At 42.2% G+C, this 16,081-nt stretch overlaps 1 protein-coding gene across 1 annotated transcript in view; it reads left to right on the top strand.

Annotated features, from left to right (window-relative positions):
- Nucleotides 1-16,081, top strand: part of mapk8ip1b (mitogen-activated protein kinase 8 interacting protein 1b) — a gene marked incomplete at its 3' end in the record, with an annotated part of 59,830 nt that overhangs the window by 18,038 nt on the left and 25,711 nt on the right. The gene's annotated exons all lie outside the window — the stretch shown is intronic.

Below are 16,081 nucleotides of genomic sequence, written 5' to 3'. Positions count from 1 at the left end.
TTATTTTATTGACACATGTTTAAATACAGCAGTACAACATGTAAAAAAAGACACCAAATGGGCGATACACAACAAAGCCAAAGGATTGTTTCTGTTGAGGCCCATTAAACATTCAACTCTCAAACAGCTGGACAAACAACGTTTTTAGCAATTCATGATAAAAGAGTACCACACAGAGAGAAGAGAATGTTCCATTTTAAACAGTGACATTTATATTTACAAGAATAGCTCCACGATTCACCTCTATCGTATTTCCAAGTGCAAGGATTATACACAGAAAGGAGAGAGTAGCAGGAGGTTAGGGTCCTTTTGGTTACATTTCTATAATTGCGTTCGTGGCTGTCTTCCTATGGTCAATCCACGGGTGCAAGTTCAGATCAATTTCTCAACCCACTGAGGAGAAAAACGTGTTCAGACAGACAGAGATTCCAGGAATGTATAGTAGGATAATGGGTGGTTTTAACTTGTAATAACAGTATTCACGATTCTCAAGCTTCTCGCTGGCTCCTCCGTAGTGTGCCGAAGTGTCCTTGAGCAAGACGACACTGAACCCCTAACTGCTCCCAATGAGCAGGTTGGTGCCTTACATGGTTTCCTCCACCGTGTGTGTGTGTGTGTGTGTGTGTGTGTGTGTGTGTGTGTGTGTGTGTGTGTGTGTGTGTGTGTGTGTGTGTGTGTGTGTGTGTGTGTGTGTACCTGCACTAGGGCTGTTACGTTTATGACATTTTACATGACAATTAATTGTCACTCAAATAATTGCGATTAACGATTTAATCGTGTTTTTGTCGTTGACAATTACATTTCTGTTTGGCTTTTAGGCTTTGAAGTTGCACACGGTAGATATGACACATAACTTAAACATACAAAGAAATGACTGACATATTTGACAACTTTATACTTAAAAAAGAACATTGATAGTGGAAATAGCCGCAGTTTTTTACTTAAAAAAATATATATGAACATTTTTCAACATGGAAACTAATATGACGATTATGAAAAATAATTGCGATCATGTCAAATAATCACGATTAGACGATTATATAATAATTGTGACGGCCCTACCTGGTACCAGGCAGGTTCTAATGGAAAGTCAGAAAATATGGGTAAAGCCGGGACTACGCAATGGAAACGGGCCATAAGCAGCTACCCAGGTCAAATTGTCTTGCTCAAGGGCACCTTGACAGTAATTGTTTTGCAAGGTGAGGGTCATTGCAGTGACAGACAGTGTCAGTCTGCTTGTTCAGGTTTCGGTACAGTTTACAGTTTAGGCATTTAGCAGACACTTTTAATCCAAAGCGAAGCGACTTACAATAAGCAGATAATACATCACTATAATAAACAAGATAACATGTCAGAACATCATCAACAATATAGTTGCATATGAATATAAAAAAAACAATATAACCAGTAAAGAAAAAAAGGATTCTAAAAAAACCTAAAAACAAATGCTAACTAGCTTCATGTATGGTCATTGAGTGTTTCAGTAGTGCTATGGGTTTAGCCAACATTGTTCAGCAAACTGCGAAGCGATTCTGCTTGTACAGTATGTCAAGTTTCAAATTAAAATGCCATGTGATCAATCTACAATACAGTATATTTGGAGAATCTATTTCCAGGGCCTAAAATGTAGCATGCTTTCAAACATCTCTTTTTTAAATATATAATACGAAACATCTATTATTGGTAATACAAAACATCTATTATTGGTACTAGTCCTCTACAGTACAGAGAACTAGTACAATAGTTTAGTCCCAAAATAGATGTTTCTATGTCTGTTCTCAGTGAGGGGTTGGACTATATTTTGTCCTTACAGGTGTAATATACACTACCCTGTCAACGACAGGAAGCAGGCCAGTGCAAGCATAGTCTCGCATAGCCAGACGTTCAGAGAGCTCTGCCTACTCCGACTTATATATTGTATAAATTGTATATATTGTATATACTGTGTTGAACATCAAATTGTGAAAATTGTTATTAATATACAAGCTCACAATTCAAGTCAAAGGAGCTTTATTGCCATGACAAAACATACGTTTACATTGACAAAGCAAATGTCAAAATAACATTAAAAAAACTGTTGAAATGGGGAACATATACGGTTGGAGGGGATACAGCATTGTGTAAACAGAGCTATGTCACATTTCGTCATTATATACAACAATATATACCGGGTATAAAGCTTTTTGAAACAAATAGCAGCAATCTTTTGCCTCAAAACAAATTTAAGTAGTATACAAACAAAGATTTAAAATGTGTTTAAAGTTAGCAGCTATTCAAGTTGTGATATTATCAAACATATCAGACAGTGCAGATTCTCCAAATGGAAATAGATATCGTCACTGTCGGGCAGAAACCTTGTATGTCCAAGTTTCAAATGTGTACATTTTTTCGCAAAGCAAAGCCCTGCTTCATCATAAAAGGCTGTCGCACAAAAGTAGTGACAAAAGCCAATCTACAAGCACACAACGCCTCGCGGTGGTGTGCTTGTAGATCGGCTGTTTTCACTAGTTTAAATCATTTTTAAAATGACAAATACAAAACGAATGGTTTTGGACATACAAGGTTTCCACCCGACCACAACGATATGTTCAGTCAGTGTGACCAGAAACGGGGATATAAACACATCAAGAGATGACCAGAGCCAGGGCTATCAATATAGAGCAGAGCCATGGATTCCCTCCCAGCAAACCCAACCCTGGTCACTAACGTCACAGATGTCTGCTCCGTACTAAACTAATCAAATATGACTGCTGCTGCTGCTGCTATATCCTGGGTAATAAATAGTATGTGATATAAACACTGTATTTGTATAATGCCTTCTTAAAGGACATGTAACAAGGTGAACATTTGATACATGTAAAATCTAAAATAAATTTGTAAAGAAATGTAATGATTTAGAATATATTCACCATGATAAATGCTAAATGGCGCGTTTAGCGTGTTTTATCCAAAGCGCTTTACATAGATTGATCATTACATTCACACACAAACACACACACACACACACACACACACACACACACACACACACACACACACACACACACACACACACACAGATGTAGGAGGAAACCATGCAAGTCACCAACCTGCTCATTGGGAGCAACTAGGGGTTCAGAGTCTTGTTCAAGGACACTTTGACACTAACTCTGGGGGAGCCCGGGATCGAACTGGGAACCTTTCGGTTCCCATCCAGCCTCTCTACCCCTAAGCCACTGCCCCCGCTTCCCCCTCGCGCACCATGAAGATGACTTTGAGGCTGTTTATACTCTCACGTCCAGTGAAAGTGGATTTAAAGATGATTATGTAATTATGTATGTAAAATATGCCATCATCAGCCCACTTAAGCCGCCCGTTTAGCGGACTCTCTGACGCAGGAGATACGACTCTGAGCAGGTTTAAAAATCGAACCTCTGTTCGAAGTGGAGCTGTATGTGTGTGTGTGTGTGTGTGTGTGTGTGTGTGTGTGTGTGTGTGTGTGTGTGTGTGTGTGTGTGTGTGTGTCTGAACAACAGCGCCCTTGTGTGGTCACAAAAGGTCCTGTAGGCTACAGACACGCAGACAGACAGACCCACACACACGGCCACGTATAGGGAGCTTGTGTTCCACACAGCTCCAAAAATGGAAAGTGGAGTGTTGCTGGAAGACCTCAGAGACCCACTGGAAGTAAACACAGAGGTGTGTAGTCAGTGCAACACACCCCAGAGAGCAGTGGTTGAAAAGGTACTCACATTTTTTACTTAAGTAAAAGTATCAATACTGCAATGTAGAGAATATCTGTTACAAGTAAAACTCCGGAATTCAAAATGTACTTGAGTAAAAGTACAAGAGTAAAATGTACTTAGAGAGAGAGAGAGAGAGGCAGGGTGTACAGTGAGTGAGTGTTCTCTCTGGCTCCGTTCCCAACTATGTCATTATCACCTCCTCACCTCTACTGGGGTAGCCATGGCAACCACCCGATTGGGCAGAGTAACCCCCCCCCCCCCCACACACACACACACACACACACACACACACACACACACACACACACTTTTATCAGCCCTGAGATGCAGACATTGACCTGTGACCTTGTGAAGAGCAGAAATGGAGTTGCTGTGTGAAGGAAATGGTTAAATAATCACAGTCACAGAGAGTTAGAAAACCTTCCTCGTCCCTTTTACAATCTCTGCTCTCATTCTCACACTGCCTTACTATCCAGGGAGCTAATTATAGCTCGGATTAGAGCATATGACAGCTTCCTGCTGTGTGCGTGTGCGTGCGTGTAGTGTTTGCATGTGCATATCATGTGTACACTGCACATGTGTCTAATGCATGTGTTTGAGTGTATTTATGTGCATAGGTCATGGTAGGCTGGTAATTGCCATTTGGCCTTTTTAATTAATGACAAAAAACAGAACATGTAATTATCTCCGGACATCCTGGGCTCTATTTTGATTACCAGCTCTTTAAGGCCTGTCCATACTGTCTCCGACCACCAAACTTTTTGTCGTAAAAGGTCCAGTTCAACTACAAAATTACGTCAATCGCATCTTCTGCTCGTCAAAAGCATTACCTTTTTTTTATATATAATTTTTATCCCATGATTTTGTAACCCATTTTCACCCAGTGCCAATTGCCTATGTAATCCTGGGCTCTGCTCTCCCTCTGCCGCGCCTGGGGAGACAACGGATTGACCTCATGCTTCCTTCTATGCATGAGTAGTCCAAATTGCTTCTTTTCACCTGACAGTGGGGATTTCCCCGGTTTGAACGTAGCACGTGAAAGGAACATGTTATTCCAATCAGTTCCTTTCCCCTCCATCAGGCGCCCCGGCTGGCCAGGGGGAGGCATTATAGAGACCAGGATTACTGCATGTTTTTGTTAGGGTATCTACCCTAGGAGATACGGGGAGAACATGCAAACTCAACAAAGAAAGGCCCTATCACCAACCCCACCTAGGGTGTGGACGCTGATGACGCAGAGGAGGGAACACACCCCCAGCGCCCACAGCAAAGCATTACCCTGAATTAGAGTTAGGAAAGCTGCATGTCGGAAAGTCAGAACTCTTACGAAAGGTTTGGTGGTCGGAGACAGTATGGACAGGCCTTTAAGTTAAGGCATAAGAGCTGGTACTATAGACAATCAAAACACAGCCCCCTGGCTGGTGAAAAAAAGAATATATATAATTATTATTATCATCACCGCAAATCAGACACGTTTCAAATAATCTGCTCCTCTGCCCTCTGCATCATAATCAACTGCTAAAAGAAATCTGGCTAAGTCATCATCAATCATTTGTCAACAGTGCTGTTAATTAGTTAAATGGTTTAATTAGCTATGTTCAGCAAACATGAATGGAAAATGGAAAAGACAAAAAAGCGGAACAAGGAACATCTTGTTGTTGTGTTTGCACAAGCATTTCTGTTAATTCCGACTAATTAAGAACTATCTGATAATAAGGAGTGGATTGACGAATGGGTGAAAACTGTATACGGCCCTTTTGTGGAGGGCTTGGCAAAGTACAAGGCTCACCAATTATCCTTAGTGAGTATAGGCTACTTCAGGAACTGAGGCCACCGTGCCAAGTTTTTCTTTTTGTTTACAGGCGGTGTTGCTCATTAGGCAAAGCCGGTTCTACAGTAAATGACATGACCGCTCCAGTGGTGCTGAACTATCTGTGTCCGCATTGCACGCTGTTGGTCCACAGTATTTGAAAATATGGAAGAAAGTAAAGTTTCTTTACTCCACTGCTGGCATGCACTGTTTGTTTCTTGTTTGTCTGCTTGACAAATAAACCAACAACATTACATTAGACCTGGGTTCCCCAATAGGCGGCCCGCGGGCCATTTGCGGCCTGCGGGGGGCTACTGTCTGGCCCCCACCAACCCCAGTAATAATGGTGGTATAAGAGCAGCAACAACACTAGTATTTCGACGTTGTCGGGTGGAAACCTTGTATCTCCAAATTTGTACGGTATGTTCTTTCGCAAAGTAAAGCCCTGCTTCATCATAAGGCCGTCGCACAAAAGTAGTGAAAACAGCAGATCTACAAGCACACAACGCCTCGCATCTTGTGCTTGTAGATTGGCTGTTTTCACTAGTTTAAATCATTTTTAAAATTATAAATGCAAAACAAACAGTTTTGGACATGGACAGATTTTCACCCGACAACGACGATATCTGAACTGTCGCTGGAGTAGCGGGAACGCCACCGTCGCCCCCTGCAATGTTGTGGCTTGGTACCCTAGACATAATTCGGCCCTTGGGGAAAACTAATTGGGGAACCCTGCATTAGACCATATACATAACAATCCAAAATGGTCCAAATAGTGTTTAAATCCAGTTTAGTGTCCTGTCGAATCCCCTGTTGTGCAGGAGTCATCTGAGGATTTCTTCATCAATTCATGAATGAATGCACAGTATGGTTCTAAGCCTTGCTGTTAAGCATGCAGGCAAATTAATGTGTTTGTTGCAATGTCATATTTGACCAGGACTCAGGTTTAGCTGTCAAAATTAAACATTTTATTTGACGATTAATTGTCACACAGATAATTGCGATTAACGATTTAATTGTGTTTGGAACATGAATACAATCTTAATTTTTGTTTGCCACTTAGGCTTCATAATCACAAACTGCACAGGGCAGATTACTGACATATTTAATACTTTTATACTTAAATATCTTTAGAAAATAGCGTAAATAGCTGATCTAATGCATCACAAAGTGAAGCTTGTAGATCCACTATTTCTGCTATGTTTCACATTTTTCAACATGTAAAATATTGTGACAAAATGCTAAAGTGTGTGTGTGTGTGTGTGTGTGTGTGTGTGTGTGTGTGTGTATGTGTGTGTGTGTGTGTGTGTGTGTGTGTGTGTGTGTGTGTGTGTGTGTGTGTGTGTGTGTGTGTGTGTGTGTGTGTGTGTGTGTGTGTGTGTGTGTGTGTGTGTGCGCGCGCGCGTGTGTGTGTGTGTGTGTGTGTGTGTGTGTGTGTGTGTGTGTGAGAGAGAGCTGTTGAGTACATTTAGCAGGGAAACAGCAGACTCTGCAGGACAAACAGTCAAACTGCTTTCCTTTCATTGCTCATCTTAAATGACCATCTTGCAGTACAAGTTCACAGTTCACAATGATTTAATATCCAATTTGGTATTTGTCTTATATAGCACTGTTCATGCATAGCATCTTACTCAAAGGGCTGAAAAAAACAAGAACTATATAATGAGTATAAAAAGGAGTTGAAAAATGAATTAAGGTAAATGGCTTTACTGCTGTATACTACTGATACCTGCTTATTGTAAATCGCTTTGGATTAAAAGTGTCTGCTAAATGCGTAATTTGTAAATTGTACTGCGGCTTACATGCCCGTCAAACTCAGAGACCACACTGTAATCCAGTCAAATTAACTTACTGCCAGGTCTCTACTTGTACATCTAAGATCTATAGGGGAGGGGGCTTCGGGCCTTGGGTGGGTCTTGGTGGTCTGGCTTAATCTATACAAAAAGTCCTGAACTCTAGCTAAGCCTTGAGCATTAAGAAAGTGTAACATCCTGGGTTTGAGTTCCACACTACAAAAACATAATCTCCCCCTGTTGGCCTGTTGGCCAGGTGGAGATTAATATCAGGTGATTGTCCCATTTGTTTCCTTTTTTTTATTACCTTTTTTGGGTACATTTAGAAACAACATGAAATAGATATATATTTCAACCAGGACGCTGTGGGCGCCTGATGGAGAGGAAAGGAACTGGTTGGAATAATGTGTTCCTTCCACGCGCTACGTCCAGCCGGGGAAACTCCCCCCTGTCAGGTGAAAAGAAGTGGCTTGGACTCCTCATGCATAGAAGGAAGCATGAGGTCAGTCCGTTGTCTCTCCAGGTTGGCAGAGAGAGTGTAGTGCCCAGGATTACATTAGATAATTGGCACTGGGTGTAAAATGGGTTGCAAAATCGTGGGATAAAAAAAAAAGAAACAGTCAACCAGTGTGGAGTAAATAAACAGGAGTAACATTATCCTGTGATGTGATTTGGTCTTCATCAATAATCCACCAGCAGAAGCCAGCTCAGCAATATGCAGCCAAGACTCAACCGTGGCAATAGGTTTAGGTTGTGGACTGAATTAGTTTTCGTGACTCACTCTGTGCTCAATCATAGACATTGGACGGGGACATAAAAACAGATGTAAGCAGGGGAATCTGGGGAGGAGGTGGGTGAAAAGCAGCAGGACTCTTCATAGCACACGGTGAAGCAATGGGAGATCAGACACTGCAAGCTGGCATAGAGAAGTATGTGTCATAGATGACATTTAGGGCCTATGGCAGGGGTGTCCAAAGTGCGGCCCGGGGGCCAAATGCTGCAGTTTTATGTCCGGCGAGACTGTCAAACAAGAATATTTTCCCTGAGTATAATTTGTCAGGATTGTTCCCTGTTGTCTCATTCTGAAGGGGTAAAAAAAAGGCTATTTTATTGTGTTTTTTTTTTTCTTCTTTTCTTTACCTTGCACGTCTGGTTACATTTGGTAATGTGAAATAAGGCTGGGTAAAGTACCGAAAGTACATTATGTCAGGAGTCCCAGTAGTCGACCCCGGAGCTCCATGGACCCCCAGGGACCCCCTGGCGCCGCCGCCATATATACAATACATATATACATATATATACATACAGTGCTATTTCAGTCACCATAATGAATGAATCATGGATATAAACGTGTTTCATTTAAGGGACAGTATGGATCAGAGGGAGCATGGACACACACACACACACACACACACACACACACACACACACACACACACACACACACACACACACACACACACACAGACACACACACACACTCTTGAGTGCCACACCCGTGCAGTGTAGAGAGTGGTGACCTCATCATGGAGCCCAGAGAATTGGGGGATGCGTCCTATCTCATCAATAATGGACAGAGTATGACACACCCCAGACACATGGTGGTGTCTGTCCCAGCAGGGGGGGGGGGGGGGGGGGGGGGGGGGGGGGGGTAATAGCAGAGAGTGGTGCATTTAGATGGTGTACTGTAGAGGGTCAATCCACTCCAAAAGTCCACCTATAGAGAAGAAGACTTTGTGACAGAGCACGTTCATTGTGCGTGTGTGTGTGTGTGTGTGTGTGTGTGTGTGTGTGTGTGTGTGTGTGTGTGTGTGTGTGTGCACGCGCATGTGTGTGTGTTTCAGAGCAATTATTTTGATGGATGGATGTGTGCACGTGTCGATTGACAGTAGTGTCAAGGCAAGACAAAGCTATTATATTAATCGCCTGTACTTTAATCATTTATCACACGCACGCACGCACGCACGCACGCACACACACACACACACACACACACACACACACACACACACACGTGTACATGCACACACACGCGCGCACACACACACACACACACACACACACACACACACACAATAGGAGCAGCTACTGAAAAGCCAGACTTGTGGCTTGTTGTTGTTTCACTGGTACAGACCTCTATTGTGTTAATGTGGTATCAGCAGAGAGAGAGAGGAAGAGAGAGAGACTAAGCAACAGAGCAAAGTAAAATAGATAGATAGACAGACAGACAGACAGACAGCTTGGCAGAGAGTCATAGAGAGAGACAGAGAGAGAGAGGAGAGAGAGAAAGCACATGACTCCAGCAAAACATCAGGGGGGAAAGAGGAAACCTATTTCCATGGCAACTGTTTTTTTCTCACCTACTCCATGCGTCAGAGCTGAAAATACATGCATCGTTAGAGCATGTATTACACAGGCACACACACACACACACACACACACACACACACACACACACACACACACACACACACACACACACAGGAAAACCTGAGCGTTATTCTCTAAACACACGCACAATCAGTTTTAATGGCAAATTGTGATCGGTTTAAATAAGATCTTAATTGATGTGTGCTGGAGGTGTTGTTACTGTTAACCACTGTAAGCTAATTCAGAACGTGTGTTTTTGTGTGAGACCTGTTGGTTGTTATTGGTCGTTATGGTCCTCCCCCGGGGGTCCTTCTGATTGGCTGAGGTTGCCGAGCATCAGAGATCGTCAGGCAGTGTCTCCTCTGTCGCTAAGACTCTCACGTCTCCTAGCAACAGAGGCCAGGGGCTCTTAAAGGAGCCAGACGCAATTAAGGTCATGAAACAAGCAGTTCCCAGTCGCGTCTTCCGTGTACAGTGAGTGGGTCTGTGGGTTAGCAGTGATCCACTGACGCCAGGCGGAGAGGACAAAGGACGGAGAGAGAGAAACACACACACACACACACACACACACACACACACACACACACACACACACACACACACACACACACACTAGGAGTGCTTTTACAAAAACATTACATTGATCCAAATCATAGACATGCTTTGTGCATGCCATCAATAAATTACAGTGCAAGTAATCTATTCCCCCCTCCCTTTTTTTGACTATAATGGTGACCTGTGTGCAGCCATTCAGACAATTACTCTGTGGATCCATATTCAATGTCATAAATCACACCTACAATCAATGATGTCGTTTGAATGGAGTGAGACTGTGTGAGAGTGGATGAGTCAGAGAAGGTGTTGACCTGATCAAAGTATCCTCTGAGTTGAGAAGGAGAAGAAAGAGAAAGAAAGCCACACAGCAGAATTTATAGGTACTTATAGGAGGGAGCTCAGTGGCCTTGTGGTTAGAGAGACCGCCCTGAGACAGGGAGGTCGGGTTTTGAACCCCGGTCGGGTCATACCAAAGAAAAATGGGACCCAGTGCATCCTGCTTGGTACTCAGCATCAAGAGTTGGATTGGGGCTAAGTCCCTGTGACATACATAGAGTATGTTGCAAATCTTCAGTTTTTACTGCTCTTTTCCTTATTTACTGCAAATGCATTTTTGTCCACAGATTTCTTTCCCTGTTTTGCCTTTCTAATTTTTATGGAGAACGGAGCGTATTTTTGCAGAAACTTGCAAATGGCAAGAAAACACTCAATATTCCCATTGAAAAGCAGAATCCACCTTCATATGTAGTCATAAAAATAGCAAAAATAGCTGATCTATAAGCTCAATATTCTGCGAATCCCCTGAAAATCTACTGTCTTGCCAATGGCAGGACGTGTGAAGTTTTGAAATGACACATCTGTACTAGCGTCATGTCCAGGGGGTGTACTTGTACATCAAGCTGCCTCACGCTACAGAAGCAGGAGATAGGCTCCTGCCCTGTGGGCCTATGGCTCGGCAAGGCTTACTTACAGGAGAGAGGGAGAGGATGATGGATGGATGGGTGGGCGCTGGGCGCCAAGCCATATTGAAAACAGCATATTTATTGGGCTTACTGCTCCACTCCTCTCACAGCGCAGTTTTCTCATTATTTTTTTCTGCACTGCAACATATAAATACAGAATTACATTCTCTTGCTCCATGGAGTGATGTCGTCAATCGTTGGACTGTCCCAGTGTCCTATAAACCAAGCCGGGTCCAGGGACAACCATCTCTCATTCCCAGTATAGCCTTGATCATCCAGGTCCAATAGCTATATCATATCCCTGCATGCCTCTGGGAGTCTTTTCCCTTTCCCATTCTGTTTTGTTAATCTATATTCTATATTCTAGTGAGTGAGTGAGTGAGTGAGTGAGTGAGGAGAGGAGAGGAGAGGAGAGGAGAGGAGAGGAGAGGAGAGGAGAGGAGAGGAGAGGAATCCCTACAGTAGCTGCTAGTGGAATGTGATTGCTGTGTCCTGTCTAGCATACAAATCTGCTCCCAGACTCCAGATTAGGCATTCGATCAGATCCCTGTTCCCATTCATTTGCAGTGTTAGCAGTGTGTTAGCAGCATACTGCTAACACTGAGAATATACTCGTCGTTGCTGTGCTCACACATAAACCTTTTCTTATATTAGAGGTGTGTCAGAGAGTGACTGGTCTGGTTGGATTTTGAGCGGTGCTCCTGGAAGGAGCTAAGCTCCAACAACTGGCTTTGCCCGTTTGTCCAACGTTTGTTGTACGCCCAGGGTCACGTTGGCCAAGCTTCGGGGGACCGTTAATGAAATGAACTCATAAATAGCACTGATCACATCACACTGGGTGTGATTTTTGCTTATACTGTAGCTGAGCAGAAATAATACTACTATTTATGAGGCATTTCTGGGCCAATGCTTTTTCTCTGATAAGTGCATCTGCACAGTCTCACAAACAACTATACATACCTTGACCCCTGTCTTATCCAAATTACCATTGCTTTATAGGTTGTGTCATTTTAGCTTTGAGGCGACTATAACATTGAAAAGTATAGGATCATCATTTAGGCAGCGGCTCTGTACAAGCTAACATCATAAATAAAGCAGTCACTGACTAGAGGGAATAGTGTTGTTATTCTGGATGCAGCCAGATGTTCTCTCCCTCTCACCACCTGGATTAAACACAATTAAGCCTTCTTGAGTACTGCTGTACCTTCACTTGCTGTTAGAGGCCTGGGTTTAGGTTACCCATACGTCCATACATCCATACATCATTATCCCATCAATGAATAGGCCATATCCATACATCCATACATCATTATCCCATCAATGAATAGGCCATATCCATACATCCATACATCATTATCCCATCATTGAATAGGCCATATCCATACATCCATACGTCATTATCCCATCAATGAATAGACCATATCCATACATCCATACGTCATTATCCCATCAATGAATAGACCATATCCATACATCCATACGTCATTATCCCATCAATGAATAGACCATATCCATACATCCATACATCATTATCCCATCATTGAATAGGCCATATCCATACATCCATACATCATTATCCCATCAATGAATAGGCCATATCCATACATCCATACGTCATTATCCCATCAATGAATAGGCCATATCCATACATCCATACATCATTATCCCATCAATGAATAGGCCATATCCATACATCCATACATCATTCATTATCCCATCAATGAATAGGCCATATCCATACATCCATACATCATTCATTATCCCATCAATGAATAGGCCATATCCGTTCCATATCCGAGTGTAGAATTTACGAGTGGTGCAGCCCAGATGTCCTTTTTGACAATGATTATAACTAGCTGCTCTTTATTTTAGTTTAGTTTATACTATAGTGACTAGGCTTACTAGTATTACACATAATCAGTTTAGTCTAAAAAAGGTCTTAGTATCCTACTTGAGTCTTCAGAGTCTACAGGGTCTTTCCATCTTTCCAGATAAACTTTATTTTGTCAGAATACTCCTCCTACAATATTGGGTGGCATTCACTTAGGCCATACATGGGCAACTGGCGGCCCGGGGGCCACATGCGGCCCCCACCTTCACTTAATGCGGCTTAAGTTAATACCAGAATACTGATATATTATTGATTTAAGCTGTAATTCCAAACATGACTTGCTTTAATTCCGTCAGTCTATCTTAGTAGCTTAATGACTAGTATAGTAGTATTAAAATGTATTTTCTTTTATGTCCAATGTATTTAGGTTCATGAAGTTAACATGAGTATATAACTAAATGCGTTTGAAATTGAATCAAAATGTTACATTTCAGGATAAAAAAAATAAAAAAAATCAGGATTCGAATTCAAAAGAGGTAAAAATAGCCGATCTACAAGCTCAAAACGCATCGCATCTTTTGTATGAGATACTAGAATGACAAAGTAGGACGTAGCAATATGCAATGTGGCCCTCTGGAGTGAAGGTGGAAATATAGTGGCCCTCGCCATCATCAAAGTTGCCCACCCCCGACTTAGGCCATACAGTATGTCAAATCGTCCGGACCGGATACATAAATATACATAAATGGGCATGAAAGGGACAAATGGTAAGATGGAATACATTTCCTAGCGGATTCCTTGTGACTCTGCTGTTCTGTCTTTGGTTGGACCTAATAGTATACTGTAGTAATCACCATATTAGGGCAGCCCTGAGGCATTGACTGAATCTCAGCATGTAATTAGCTAATAACAATTTAATATATTCCTTTTTAAGGAAATCCCCCACACGTGGATGACTCTCTGATTCTCCTCATTGTTGTAGAATATAAAAATAGACAGAACACGTTTTATTTTGGTAAGATAAATCATGAATGAGTTAAAGCTTGTGTGACTGATACATCTCATGTAATGTCAAAGCAAAGAATAAGGAATGACAATAAACAGAAAACCCTTAACATGGCAACTAAACACACACTGAGTCAAACAAGATGACAGATAATGTCTTGGACAAAAGCAGGCTCTACACTCCATATTAGTTTTCCACCATTCCTTAAAAGCCCACAGACCTTTAAGAGAAATTCAATTCAACCCAAATTAAGTTGAAGATGAATTGAAATAGCCGTCCTGTGGTGCATAAGATGAAACAGGAGACAGCGGGTCTGACTATGAGATATGAGTTCTTTGCCACTGGGGGCGCCACCTCCTTTTCTGTGTAGAAATAGGAACTCGGTTTGGCTCCTCCTCTTTCTTAGTCCACTTCCTCGCGGGTGCTTTTGTGTGGATTCCTACCTCAAGCCCCAAGAACCTAGGGGGAGGGCTGAAGCGTCATGGTCTGGACATGGTGGCCGTTCTGAGGTACTGCAGCTGGGGCCAGAAACATGAACGCGCATCTAGGTTTCTTTGTATTGACTGCGCGTTCATAGCGGAAGTGCTCGACTGCTCGTTCATGACTTGGAGCCCCAGCACGTCCATGAACAAACTCTATGACGCAAAGCGCGTCACTTAGGCCCCAAAATAGGCTCCGCCTATCACATTCACAACGCGGAAGTACGCTTCATGCGCTGGGTGAGCAGCTCAATGCAAGTGGACGGGCTCTGGGTATACAGGCGGGGATATCTTATCTGGTGCCCTCTGCTGACAGATTCCGCTGTTAGCAGAATCTGCCTTGAGAGATGACTTTGTCACACAAGAGAACATTTTTGTCCAATGACAAATTAGCTCTTAATGTGAGCATGTGTTTTTTTTTTTTTTTTTTTTTTTGGGTAGCTATTATGTTTAATTTCAGCTAATCTCTCAAGAACAGATTTAGTGCCACCTTACTATGGAACAAAACAGAGAGGGCGCTGTTTTTCCCTTTTCTTTGACGATGGCTGTAGCTAGATTGAATTTCAGCAGACATGTCTACTTTGAACTTCAGAGGGCTGCATTGGAGTCTATTTCAGTCATGCTTTTAGGATTGATTTCAGGATTATGCAGGTTTCATGATGATGTAGCTAGTTCCCACTGAGTGTTGGATTATGGTGATCTCTATGTACTGCAGCAGTACCAGGAAACATCATTTGCGTGTGCGTGCGTGCATGTGTGTGTGCGTGCGTGGCTTAGGCCTGTCACAATTATTACATAATCGTCTAATCGCAATCATTTGACATAATCGCAATTATTTTGTCATAATCGTTTACATGTTGAAAAATGTTCATATATTTTTAAACATTTAAAAATTGTGTAAATAGCCGATCTACAAGCTTGTAGATCGTCTATTTCCACTATCAATGTCCTTTTTTAAGTTGTCAAATTTGTCAGTCATTTCTTTGTGTCATATCTGCCATGTCTTCAAACTTCAAAGCCTACAAGCCAAACAGAAATGTAATTGTCAATGACAATTGTCAATGTTGTGGCTTTCCGGTATCAGACCATCAGTGACAATTACCCCAACAACAGCATCAGATAGTTTCAGCTTGTTGGTGGTGAGGATAACAGAATGAAAGAAAGAGAGCGAGATGGAGACAAAGAAGGAGAGACCAACAGAGAATGAGCCAGTACTTTGAACAGAGAGAGACGCCGTCTCCCGTGGGTCTCTCTGTGTTGATGTTTCATCCCCTTAACTATAGTCTATAACAGGGGTCTTCTACGTTTTCAGGCCAAGGACCCCTTAGTTAAGAGATGGAAATGAAGCAGGGACCCCCACAACCTTTTCATAGATTCCATATACTGTAGTTTCATCCTTTGACAGCACAATCATCAGTGTATTTTGGATGTCAATTTGTGTTTTCAGATATTTAACCACTTGAGCCGTCATTACGTAATAAACTTGACCTTTTACTCTGTACTTAGTCTGCTCTTTTTCCCTTCTACACCAAACCTCTTTGCCGAAAATA

Source organism: Nannobrachium achirus (assembly GCF_963921795.1).
Source record: "Nannobrachium achirus genome assembly, chromosome: 7".
Classification (NCBI taxonomy): Eukaryota; Metazoa; Chordata; class Actinopteri; order Myctophiformes; family Myctophidae; genus Nannobrachium; species Nannobrachium achirus.
Note: the sequence above shows the minus strand (reverse complement) of the source record. Positions and strands in the feature narration are given on the sequence as shown.